The following is a 10708-nucleotide window of genomic DNA, read 5'->3' as shown; positions in this document are numbered from 1 at the left end:
ATGAGGCCACACGCCACGTTTTATATTTAACAAATTAACCCCAAGCTACTGCGTAAAGTCTGTCGTTATGAGGCCACACGCCACGTTTTACATATAAACACATTAACCCCAAGCTACTGCGTAAAGTTGTCTATCTAAGCGATCAAAAACAACAGCTGCTTCGTGAGTTATAGAGACGCTGAAATACTAAGAACAGAAACGAAACGGCATCAACACACCTCCTCCACACACTCAACAAACGGATGCTGCTAGTGAGATGAGAGAGAGAAGAGCGCATCTCATTTCCCTCTCCCTTTTTTATACCGATAGTAGTAAGCTGTGTAAGTGACGCATATAAACGTTTATAAGTAGTTCTGTGCATATAGTAATAATTAGGCTATTTACTTTCGCTTTTAAGCAGTATTTATAAAGTAGCCTAATGTATATACCGTAAAAAATAAAAAATAAGTTACTTTTTTTTTTACCGAGGCACGCAACCGTCTCCGAGTTCCAGAATAAAATGCTTTGAGCTGAAGCGCAACATCCGCCCGTTGCCATCATGAAGACCGGCTGCGGAGTCGGTGAGTTTTCTATTGTTCTATTCTTCTGTCTAATGACAAAGTAACAAAGGTTGTTTTTGTTCCATGTCTTTTGTTTTAAAATCCATCCAGAATGTCTCATTTTAATATGAGCCGACTAAATACATTATTAATGTATTGGAGAGTCCCAGAATAATTTGACATTTCATATTCATTGTTTAAACCAATAGTCCGACACAAAAAATGTTATTATCCAATTTTAACTCTTTGTATCTCAATAATATGATAAACGACACACATTCATCCCTTACACTTGGTTTCACATAAATAGGCTCTATTTGAATGGCTAAAGGTGAGTTTAGTAAGGCCTCTGCCCTGTGCTTCTAGACCGTGGTGATGTGGGGGGTAAAGTAGGTGAAAACAAAATGGCAGTTATCATGGCAGGGTGAAGGAACAGAGCTTTTCATCTCTTCCTGGGGGTAGATGGTGAAGGAACAGAGCTTTTCATCTCTTCCTGGGGGTAGATGGTGAAGGAACAGAGCTTTTCATCTCTTCCTAGGGGTAGATGGTGAAGGAACAGAGCTTTTCATCTCTTCCTAGGGGTAGATGATGAAGGAACAGAGCTTTTCACCTCTTCCTAGGGGTAGATGATGAAGGAACAGAGCTTTTCACCTCTTCCTAGGGGTAGATGATGAAGGAACAGAGCTTTTCACCTCTTCCTAGGGGTAGATGATGAAGGAACAGAGCTTTTCACCTCTTCCTAGGGGTAGATGGTGAAGGAACAGAGCTTTTCACCGCTTCCTAGGGGTAGATGGTGAAGGAACAGAGCTTTTCACCGCTTCCTAGGGGTAGATGGTGAAGGAACAGAGCTTTTCATCTCTTCCTAGGGGTAGATGGTGAAGGAACAGAGCTTTTCAACTCTTCCTGGGGGTAGATGATGAAGGAACAGAGCTTTTCATCTCTTCCTAGGGGTAGATGATGAAGGAACAGAGCTTTTCAACTCTTCCTGGGGGTAGATGATGAAGGAACAGAGCTTTTCATCTCTTCCTGGGGGTAGATGGTGAAGGAACAGAGCTTTTCAACTCTTCCTGGGGGTAGATGATGAAGGAACAGAGCTTTTCATCTCTTCCTGGGGGTAGATGGTGAAGGAACAGAGCTTTTCAACTCTTCCTGGGGGTAGATGATGAAGGAACAGAGCTTTTCATCTCTTCCTAGGGGTAGATGATGTTTAAATAACCCTTAATTCTCTCATCTATCGTCTTTATAGAGTCATGGTGAATGGTGTCCATCTTTTAAACAAAACATGGGCATTTCTCAATGTCAGTAACAATACCGGTATTTCCTTTACACGCCTTAATAGAGGATCAGTTGGGTTCAAGATAAAACACACCTTCAGTCTGTTGTGGTCTGCATTTGGCTCCAGGGGGGCTGCCATTGCTGTGTAGGGGGAGTAGTCAGGAGTCTAGTTAGTAGTTAGTAGTCTAGTCAACAGTCTGTTGTGGTCTGCATTTGGCTCCTGGGGGGCAATAATACCCTTATTGCCCCCCAAATGTGGTCTGCATTTGGCTCCTGGGGGGCTGCCATTGCTGTGTAGGGGGAGTAGTCAGGAGTCTAGTTAGTAGTTAGTAGTCTAGTCAATAGTCTGTTGTGGTCTGCATTTGGCTCCAGGTGGGCTGCCATTGCTGTGTAGGGGGAGTAGTCAGGAGTCTAGTTAGTAGTTAGTAGTCTAGTCAACAGTCTGTTGTGGTCTGCATTTGGCTCCTGGGGGCTGCCATTGCTGTGTAGGGGGAGTAGTCAGGAGTCTAGTTAGTAGTTAGTAGTCTAGTCAACAGTCTGTTGTGGTCTGCATTTGGCTCCTGGGGGCTGCCATTGCTGTGTAGGGGGAGTAGTCAGGAGTCTAGTTAGTAGTTAGTAGTCTAGTCAACAGTCTGTTGTGGTCTGCATTTGGCTCCTGGGGGGCTGCCATTGCTGTGTAGGGGGAGTAGTCAGGAGTCTAGTTAGTAGTTAGTAGTCTAGTCAACAGTCTGTTGTGGTCTGCATTTGGCTCCTGGGGGGCTGCCATTGCTGTGTAGGGGGAGTAGTCAATAGTCTACTCAATAGTCTAGTTAGTTGTCAGTAGTCTAGTTAGTAGTCAGGAGTCTAGTCAATAGTCTGGTTAGTAGTCAGTAGTCTAGTCAATAGTCTGGTTAGTAGTCAGTAGTCTAGTTAGGAGTCTAGTCAATAGTCTAGTCAGTAGTCTAGTTAGTAGTCGGTAGTCTAGTCAATGATCTAGTCAATGATCTAGTTAGGAGTCTAGTCAGTCAGTAGTCTAGTTAGTAGTCGGTAGTCTAGTCAATGATCTAGTTAGGAGTCTAGTTAGGAGTCTAGTCAGTCAGTAGTCTAGTTGGTCAGTAGGTCTAGTCAGTGGTTTGGTTAGTAGTCAGTAGTCTAGTCAGTAGTCTAGTCAATGATCTAGTCAGTAGTTTAGTTAGTAGTCAGTAATCTAGTCAGAAGTCTAGTTAGTAGTCAATAGTCTAGTCAGTAGTCTAGTCAATGATCTAGTCAGTAGTTTAGTTAGTAGTCAGAAGTCTAGTTAGTAGTCAATAGTCTAGTCAGTAGTCTAGTCAATGATCTAGTTAGTAGTCTAGTTAGTAGTCAGTAATCTAGTCAGTAGTCTAGTTAGTAGTCAGTAATCTAGTCAGTAGTCTAGTTAGTAGTCTAGTCAGTAATCTAGTCAGTAGTCTAGTTAGTAGTCAGTAATCTAGTCAGTAGTCTAGTTAGTAGTATAGTTTGTAGTCAATTAGTAGTCTAATCTAGCTAGTAGTCAGTAGTCTAGTTAGTAGTCAGTAGTCTAGTTAGTAGTCTAGTTTGTAGTCAAGTTAGTAGTCTAATCTAGCTAGTAGTCAGTAGTCTAGTTAGTAGTCAGTAGTCTAGTTAGTAGTCTAGTTTGTAGTCAAGTTAGTAGTCTAATCTAGCTAGTAGTCAGTAGTCTAGTTAGTAGTCAGTAGTCTAGTTAGTAGTCTAGTTTGTAGTCAAGTTAGTAGTCTAATCTAGCTAGTAGTCAGTAGTCTAGTTAGTAGTCTAGTTTGTAGTCAAGTTAGTAGTCTAATCTAGCTAGTAGTCAGTAGTCTAGTAGTTAGCCATTATACAACGGGTGGGTCCAATCCTGGATGCTGATTGGTTAAACCCGCATTCCAGCCATTGTCTATTCCACAAAGTACCACCGGCTAAATCTAAGAAGTCAAAATGTCTATTTACACCGTTCCATCTGGCTGCGCAATCCACTGTCTCATCAGCCCAGCCGGGCAATTTATAAAAGCATATAGACATTATATTTTAGACCAACATTTAGTTTTCAACAGCGGTGATTTGTATGAACCTTGCTGTCTGTCTCTCCGACATTTGCAAACCTTGTTTCAATATTCAAATTCCCTCTCCAGCTGTCGCATAGTGATGAACGAGTCGGGATGAGATGGGCGGGCAGCGTTTCACAGCCAGTCGAAATCATGAATCAGCATCATTTTTTAAAATGGATATATACACAGAACTATCAATAGAAGACAGGTTAAAACGAAGTGATTGTGTTCGATGTGATGTTGGCTACTGTAGCTCCTCTGAACGACCGTGTCCTGACGAGCAGGCTCATTTTCTACGCCAGGTGAAACCGGGCCTCGTTAGCTCATTGTTACGGATGTTTTCACGTAAACCATTTTCTACGGTGCTGTCCTCACTCCCTCTTCTCTGGCATTATCACTGTCGGAGTTAATAACCAGATCTATGGGTCGGCTCTGTCCTCACTCCCTCTTCTCTGGCGTTATCACTGTAGGAGTTAATCAACAAATCTATGTAGCTCTACTTTACTAGAGCAACCCCCCCCCCTCTCACGGAGTAAATAATGTCCTCATCAGATAATGTTCTCACAGCTCTCTACCGTACGCCGGGCCCTGATTGGATGGAATTACCACCTGTGACGTCAGGTGACCTCGATTGATCGCAGGAGGCGGAGCCCAGTGACAACTCCGTGGAGTACACAGAGCGGTAAGTGAAGAGGAACTGAGATAGACGGGGGGGGGCTGTGTTGAGAGAGAGAGAGTGTGTATGTGTGTAGAGAGAGTGTGTGTGTTTTGAGAGAGAGAGTGTGTGGAGAGTATGTGTGTGTGTAGAGAGAGAGTGTGTGTGTGTAGAGAGAGAGAGTGTGTGTGTGTAGGTAGAGTGTGTGTAGAGAGAGAGAGTGTGTGTGTGTAGAGAGAGAGAGAGTGTGTGTGTGTAGGTAGAGTGTGTGTAGAGAGAGAGAGAGTGTGTGTGTGTAGGTAGAGTGTGTGTAGAGAGAGAGAGAGGTGTGTGTGTAGAGAGAGAGAGGTGTGTGTAGAGAGAGAGAGGTGTGTGTAGAGAGAGAGAGAGAGAGAGTGTGTGTGTAGAGAGAGAGAGGTGTGTGTAGAGAGAGAGAGAGGTGTGTGTGTAGAGAGAGAGAGGTGTGTGTAGAGAGAGAGAGGTGTGTGTGTAGAGAGAGAGAGGTGTGTGTGTGTAGAGAGAGAGAGGTGTGTGTGTAGAGAGTAGAGAGAGAGAGGTGTGTGTAGAGAGAGAGAGGTGTGTGTAGAGAGAGAGAGGTGTGTGTGTGTAGAGAGAGAGAGGTGTGTGTAGAGAGAGAGAGGTGTGTGTAGAGAGAGAGAGGTGTGTGTAGAGAGAGAGAGGTGTGTGTAGAGAGAGAGAGGTGTGTGTAGAGAGAGAGAGGTGTGTGTGTAGAGAGAGAGAGGTGTGTGTAGAGAGAGAGAGGTGTGTGTGTAGAGAGAGAGAGGTGTGTGTAGAGAGAGAGAGGTGTGTGTAGAGAGAGGTGTGTGTGTAGAGAGAGAGAGAGTGTGTGTGTAGAGAGAGAGAGGTGTGTGTAGAGAGAGAGTGTGTGTAGAGAGAGAGAGAGGTGTGTGTAGAGAGAGAGAGGTGTGTGTAGAGAGAGAGAGAGGTGTGTAGAGAGAGAGAGAGGTGTGTGTAGAGAGAGAGGTGTGTGTAGAGAGAGAGGTGTGTGTAGAGAGAGAGAGGTGTGTGTAGAGAGAGAGAGGTGTGTGTGAGAGAGAGAGAGTGTGTGTGTAGAGAGAGAGAGGTGTGTGTAGAGAGAGAGAGGTGTGTGTGTAGAGAGAGAGAGAGGTGTGTGTAGAGAGAGAGAGTGTGTGTAGAGAGAGAGGTGTGTGTAGAGAGAGAGAGGTGTGTGTGTAGAGAGAGAGAGGTGTGTGTGTAGAGAGAGAGAGGTGTGTGTAGAGAGAGAGAGAGGTGTGTGTAGAGAGAGAGAGAGGTGTGTGTAGAGAGAGAGAGAGGTGTGTGTAGAGAGAGAGAGAGGTGTGTGTAGAGAGAGAGAGAGAGAGGGGTGTGTGTAGAGAGAGAGGTGTGTGTGTAGAGAGAGAGAGAGGTGTGTGTGTGTAGAGAGAGAGAGAGGTGTGTGTGTGTAGGTAGAGTGTGTGTAGAGAGAGAGTGTGTGTGTGTGAGAGAGAGAGTGTGTGAGAGAGAGAGAGAGGTGTGTGTAGAGAGAGAGAGAGGTGTGTGTAGAGAGAGAGAGAGGTGTGTGTGAGAGAGAGAGAGGTGTGTGTGTAGAGAGAGAGAGAGGTGTGTGTGTAGAGAGAGAGAGAGGTGTGTGTAGAGAGAGAGAGAGGTGTGTGTAGAGAGAGAGAGGGTGTGTGTGTGTAGAGAGAGAGAGAGGTGTGTGTGTAGAGAGAGAGAGAGGTGTGTGTGTAGAGAGAGAGAGAGGTGTGTGTAGAGAGAGAGAGAGGTGTGTGTAGAGAGAGAGAGGTGTGTGTAGAGAGAGAGAGAGGTGTGTGTGTAGAGAGAGAGAGATGTGTGTGTAGAGAGAGAGAGAGGTGTGTGTAGAGAGAGAGAGGTGTGTGTGTAGAGAGAGAGAGAGGTGTGTATAGAGAGAGAGGTGTGTGTAGAGAGAGAGGTGTGTGTAGAGAGAGAGGTGTGTGTAGAGAGAGAGAGGTGTGTGTAGAGAGAGAGAGAGAGGTGTGTGTAGAGAGAGAGAGGTGTGTGTAGAGAGAGAGAGAGAGGTGTGTGTAGAGAGAGAGAGAGGTGTGTGTGTAGAGAGAGAGAGAGGTGTGTGTAGAGAGAGAGAGAGGTGTGTGTAGAGAGAGAGAGAGGTGTGTGTAGAGAGAGAGAGGTGTGTGTAGAGAGAGAGAGGTGTGTGTAGAGAGAGAGAGAGAGAGAGTGTGTGTAGAGAGAGAGAGGTGTGTGTAGAGAGAGAGAGAGTGTGTGTGTGTAGAGAGAGAGAGGTGTGTGTGTGTAGAGAGAGAGAGAGAGAGAGGGTGTGTGTAGAGAGAGAGAGTGTGTGTGTAGAGAGAGAGAGGTGTGTGTAGAGAGAGAGGTGTGTGTAGAGAGAGAGGTGTGTGAGAGAGAGAGTGTGTGTGTAGAGAGAGAGAGGTGTGTGTAGAGAGAGAGAGAGGTGTGTAGAGAGAGAGGTGTGTGTAGAGAGAGAGGTGTGTGTAGAGAGAGAGTGTGTGTGTAGAGAGAGAGGTGTGTGTAGAGAGAGAGGTGTGTGTAGAGAGAGAGAGGTGTGTGTAGAGAGAGAGAGAGGTGTGTAGAGAGAGAGAGAGGTGTGAGAGAGAGAGAGTGTGTGAGAGAGAGAGAGTGTGTGTGTAGAGAGAGAGAGGTGTGTGTGAGAGAGAGAGAGAGGTGTGTGTGTAGAGAGAGAGAGGTGTGTGAGAGAGGAGAGAGAGAGAGAGAGGTGTGTGTAGAGAGAGAGAGGTGTGTGTAGAGAGAGAGTGGTGTGTAGAGAGAGAGTGTGTGTGTGTAGAGAGAGAGAGGTGTGTGTAGAGAGAGAGTGTGTGTAGAGAGAGAGAGGTGTGTGTGTAGAGAGAGAGGTGTGTGTAGAGAGAGAGAGAGAGTGAGGTGTGTGTGTAGAGAGAGAGAGGTGTGTGTAGAGAGAGAGAGAGAGGTGTGTGTAGAGAGAGAGAGAGAGAGAGATGTGTGTGTAGAGAGAGAGAGAGAGGTGTGTGTAGAGAGAGAGAGAGGTGTGTGTGAGAGAGAGAGAGGGTGTGTGTGTAGAGAGAGAGAGAGAGTGTGTGTGAGAGAGAGAGAGAGGTGTGTGTGTAGAGAGAGAGAGAGTGTGTGTGTAGAGAGAGAGGTGTGTGTAGAGAGAGAGAGAGTGTGTGTGAGAGAGAGAGGTGTGTGTGTGTAGAGAGAGAGAGAGAGGTGTGTGTGTGTAGAGAGAGAGAGAGTGTGTGTGTAGAGAGAGAGAGGTGTGTGTGTAGAGAGAGAGAGGTGTGTGTGTAGAGAGAGAGAGGTGTGTGTGTAGAGAGAGAGAGAGAGGTGTGTGTAGAGAGAGAGAGAGAGGTGTGTGTGTAGAGAGAGAGAGAGTGTGTGTGTAGAGAGAGAGAGAGATGTGTGTGTAGAGAGAGAGAGTGTGTGTGTAGAGAGAGAGAGGTGTGTGTGTAGAGAGAGAGGTGTGTGTGTAGAGAGAGAGGTGTGTGTGTAGAGAGAGAGGTGTGTGTGTAGAGAGAGAGAGAGAGAGAGGTGTGTGAAGAGAGAGAGAGAGGTGTGTGTAGAGAGAGAGAGGTGTGTGTGTAGAGAGAGAGAGGTGTGTGTGTAGAGAGAGAGAGAGGTGTGTGTGTAGAGAGAGAGATGTGTGTGTAGAGAGAGAGGGGTGTGTAGAGAGAGAGGTGTGTGTAGAGAGAGAGAGGTGTGTGTAGAGAGAGAGAGGTGTGTGTGTAGAGAGAGAGAGGTGTGTGTGTAGAGAGAGACACATGCAGTTAACATCATGACTCCACACACCAGGTGACCACAATCCTAACCCTCCTCTACTTCAGGACTACAACATCTCCCTAAAGAACTACAACCCCCACAGAGAGTATCACAGAGAAGGTGACCACAACCCCCTGATCCTAACCCTCCTCTACTTCAGGACTACAACATCTCCCTAAAGAACTACAACCCCCACAGAGAGTATCACAGAGAAGGTGACCACAACCCCCTGATCCTAACCCTCCTCTACTTCAGGACTACAACGTCTCCCTAAAGAACTACAACCCCCTGAGCTCCACAGGACTACAACGTCTCCCTAAAGAACTACAACCCCCAGGGTTCCGAGCGGAGCGGCCATGAACGCAGAGACCCAGGTGAAGTGTGTGCTGGTGGGGGACAGTGCTGTCGGGAAGACGGCCCTCCTGGTTCGCTTCACCTCAGAGACCTTCCCTGAGTGCTACAAACCAACTGTGTATGAGAACACTGGAGTAGAGGTGTTCATGGACGGGACTCCGGTAGGAAAAATACATTAACTACTACAATAATACCCTTTACATCATTAACCTACTACAATAATACCCTTTACATCATTTACCTACTACAATAATACCCTTTACATCATTAACCTACTACAATAATACCCTTTACATCATTAACCTACTACAATAATACCCTTTACATCATTTACCTACTACAATAATACTCTTTACATCATTTAACTACTACAATAATACCCTTTACATCATTAACCTACTACAATAATACACTACAAATCATTTAACTACTACAATAATACACTTTACATCATTTAACTACTACAATAATACCCTTTACATCATTAACCTACTACAATAATATCCTTTACATCATTAACCTACTACAATAATACCCTTTACATCATTAACCTACTACAATAATACCCTTTACATCATTAACTACTACAATAATACCCTTTACATCATTAACCTACTACAATAATACACTACAAATCATTTAACTACTACAATAATACCCTTTACATCATTAACCTACTACAATAATACCCTTTACATCATTAACCTACTACAATAATACCCTTTACATCATTAACCTACTACAATAATACCCTTTACATCATTAACCTACTACAATAATACCCTTTACATCATTTAACTACTACAATAATACACTACAAATCATTTAACTACCACAATAATACCCTTTACATCATTAACCTACTACAATAATACCCTTTACATCATTTAACTACTACAATAATACACTACAAATCATTTAACTACCACAATAATACCCTTTACATCATTAACTACTACAATAATACCCTTTACATCATTAACTACTACAATAATACCCTTTACATCATTAACCTACTACAATAATACCCTTTACATCATTAACCTACTACAATAATACCCTTTACATCATTAACTACTACAATAATACCCTTTACATCATTTAACTACTACAATAATACACTACAAATCATTTAACTACTACAATAATACCCTTTACATCATTAACTACTACAATAATACCCTTTACATCATTAACTACTACAATAATACCCTTTACATCATTTACCTACTACAATAATACCCTTTACATCATTAACTACTACAATAATACACTACAAATCATTAACCTACTACAATAATACCCTTTACATCATTAACCTACTACAATAATACCCTTTACATCATTAACTACTACAATAATACCCTTTACATCATTAACTACTACAATAATACCCTTTACATCATTTAACTACTACAATAATACCCTTTACATCAGGGCTGTTCAACTGGCGGCCCGCGGACCAGATCCGGCCTGTTTATTCATTTAGACTGGTCCTTATGAGCGTTAATGAAAATCCCCCGTTCAGCGCCAAGCAATATGGTGATTGTCTGTCGTGTTGGTTGATAGCGGTTTCTAGAGCTTATTTAGTCGGCACGTTGATGATCTGTTTTCTTCATATGAATTTGGTTTCCAGAGTTTTGTGAATGTTTTTTAAAATATAAAACATGGGACTCTTTAGAGACGGGGACAATTTGACCTCATGGCTGAGGGAAAGGAATTCAAATGATTTTTTTGTATTTATTTTTTGTTTTATATATATATATATATATCATTTGTATTTATTGTAAATAAGAATTTAATTATTATTTAAGAATTGGATCTTCAATATATATATACATTTTAACCTTTTTTATTTAACTAGGCAAGTCATTTAAGAACAAATTCTTATTCACAATGACGGCCTACCGAGGAACAGTAGGGTTAACTGCCTTGTTCAGGGGAACAGTAGGGTTAACTGCCTTGTTCAGGGGAACAGTAGGGTTAACTGCCTTGTTCAGGGGAACAGTGGGTTAACTGCCTTGTTCAGGGGAACAGTAGGGTTAACTGCCTTGTTCAGGGGAACAGTGGGTTAACTGCCTTGTTCAGGGGAACAGTGGGTTAACTGCCTTGTTCAGGGGAACAGTGGGTTAACTGCC

At 43.6% G+C, this 10708-nt stretch overlaps 1 long non-coding RNA gene across 1 annotated transcript; it reads left to right on the top strand.

Moving 5' to 3' along the window:
• The first annotated feature begins 265 nt into the window (after window positions 1-265).
• On the top strand, window positions 266-10505 carry LOC124029584. Its single transcript, XR_006837803.1, has 3 exons — window positions 266-560; window positions 4421-4535; window positions 8282-10505. It is a non-coding gene; the product is annotated as an uncharacterized LOC124029584 (long non-coding RNA).
• Window positions 10506-10708: the final 203 nt, after the last annotated feature.

This window comes from Oncorhynchus gorbuscha, unplaced genomic scaffold (assembly GCF_021184085.1).
Source record: "Oncorhynchus gorbuscha isolate QuinsamMale2020 ecotype Even-year unplaced genomic scaffold, OgorEven_v1.0 Un_scaffold_6890, whole genome shotgun sequence".
NCBI lineage: Eukaryota > Metazoa > Chordata > Actinopteri > Salmoniformes > Salmonidae > Oncorhynchus > Oncorhynchus gorbuscha.
Note: the sequence above shows the minus strand (reverse complement) of the source record. Positions and strands in the feature narration are given on the sequence as shown.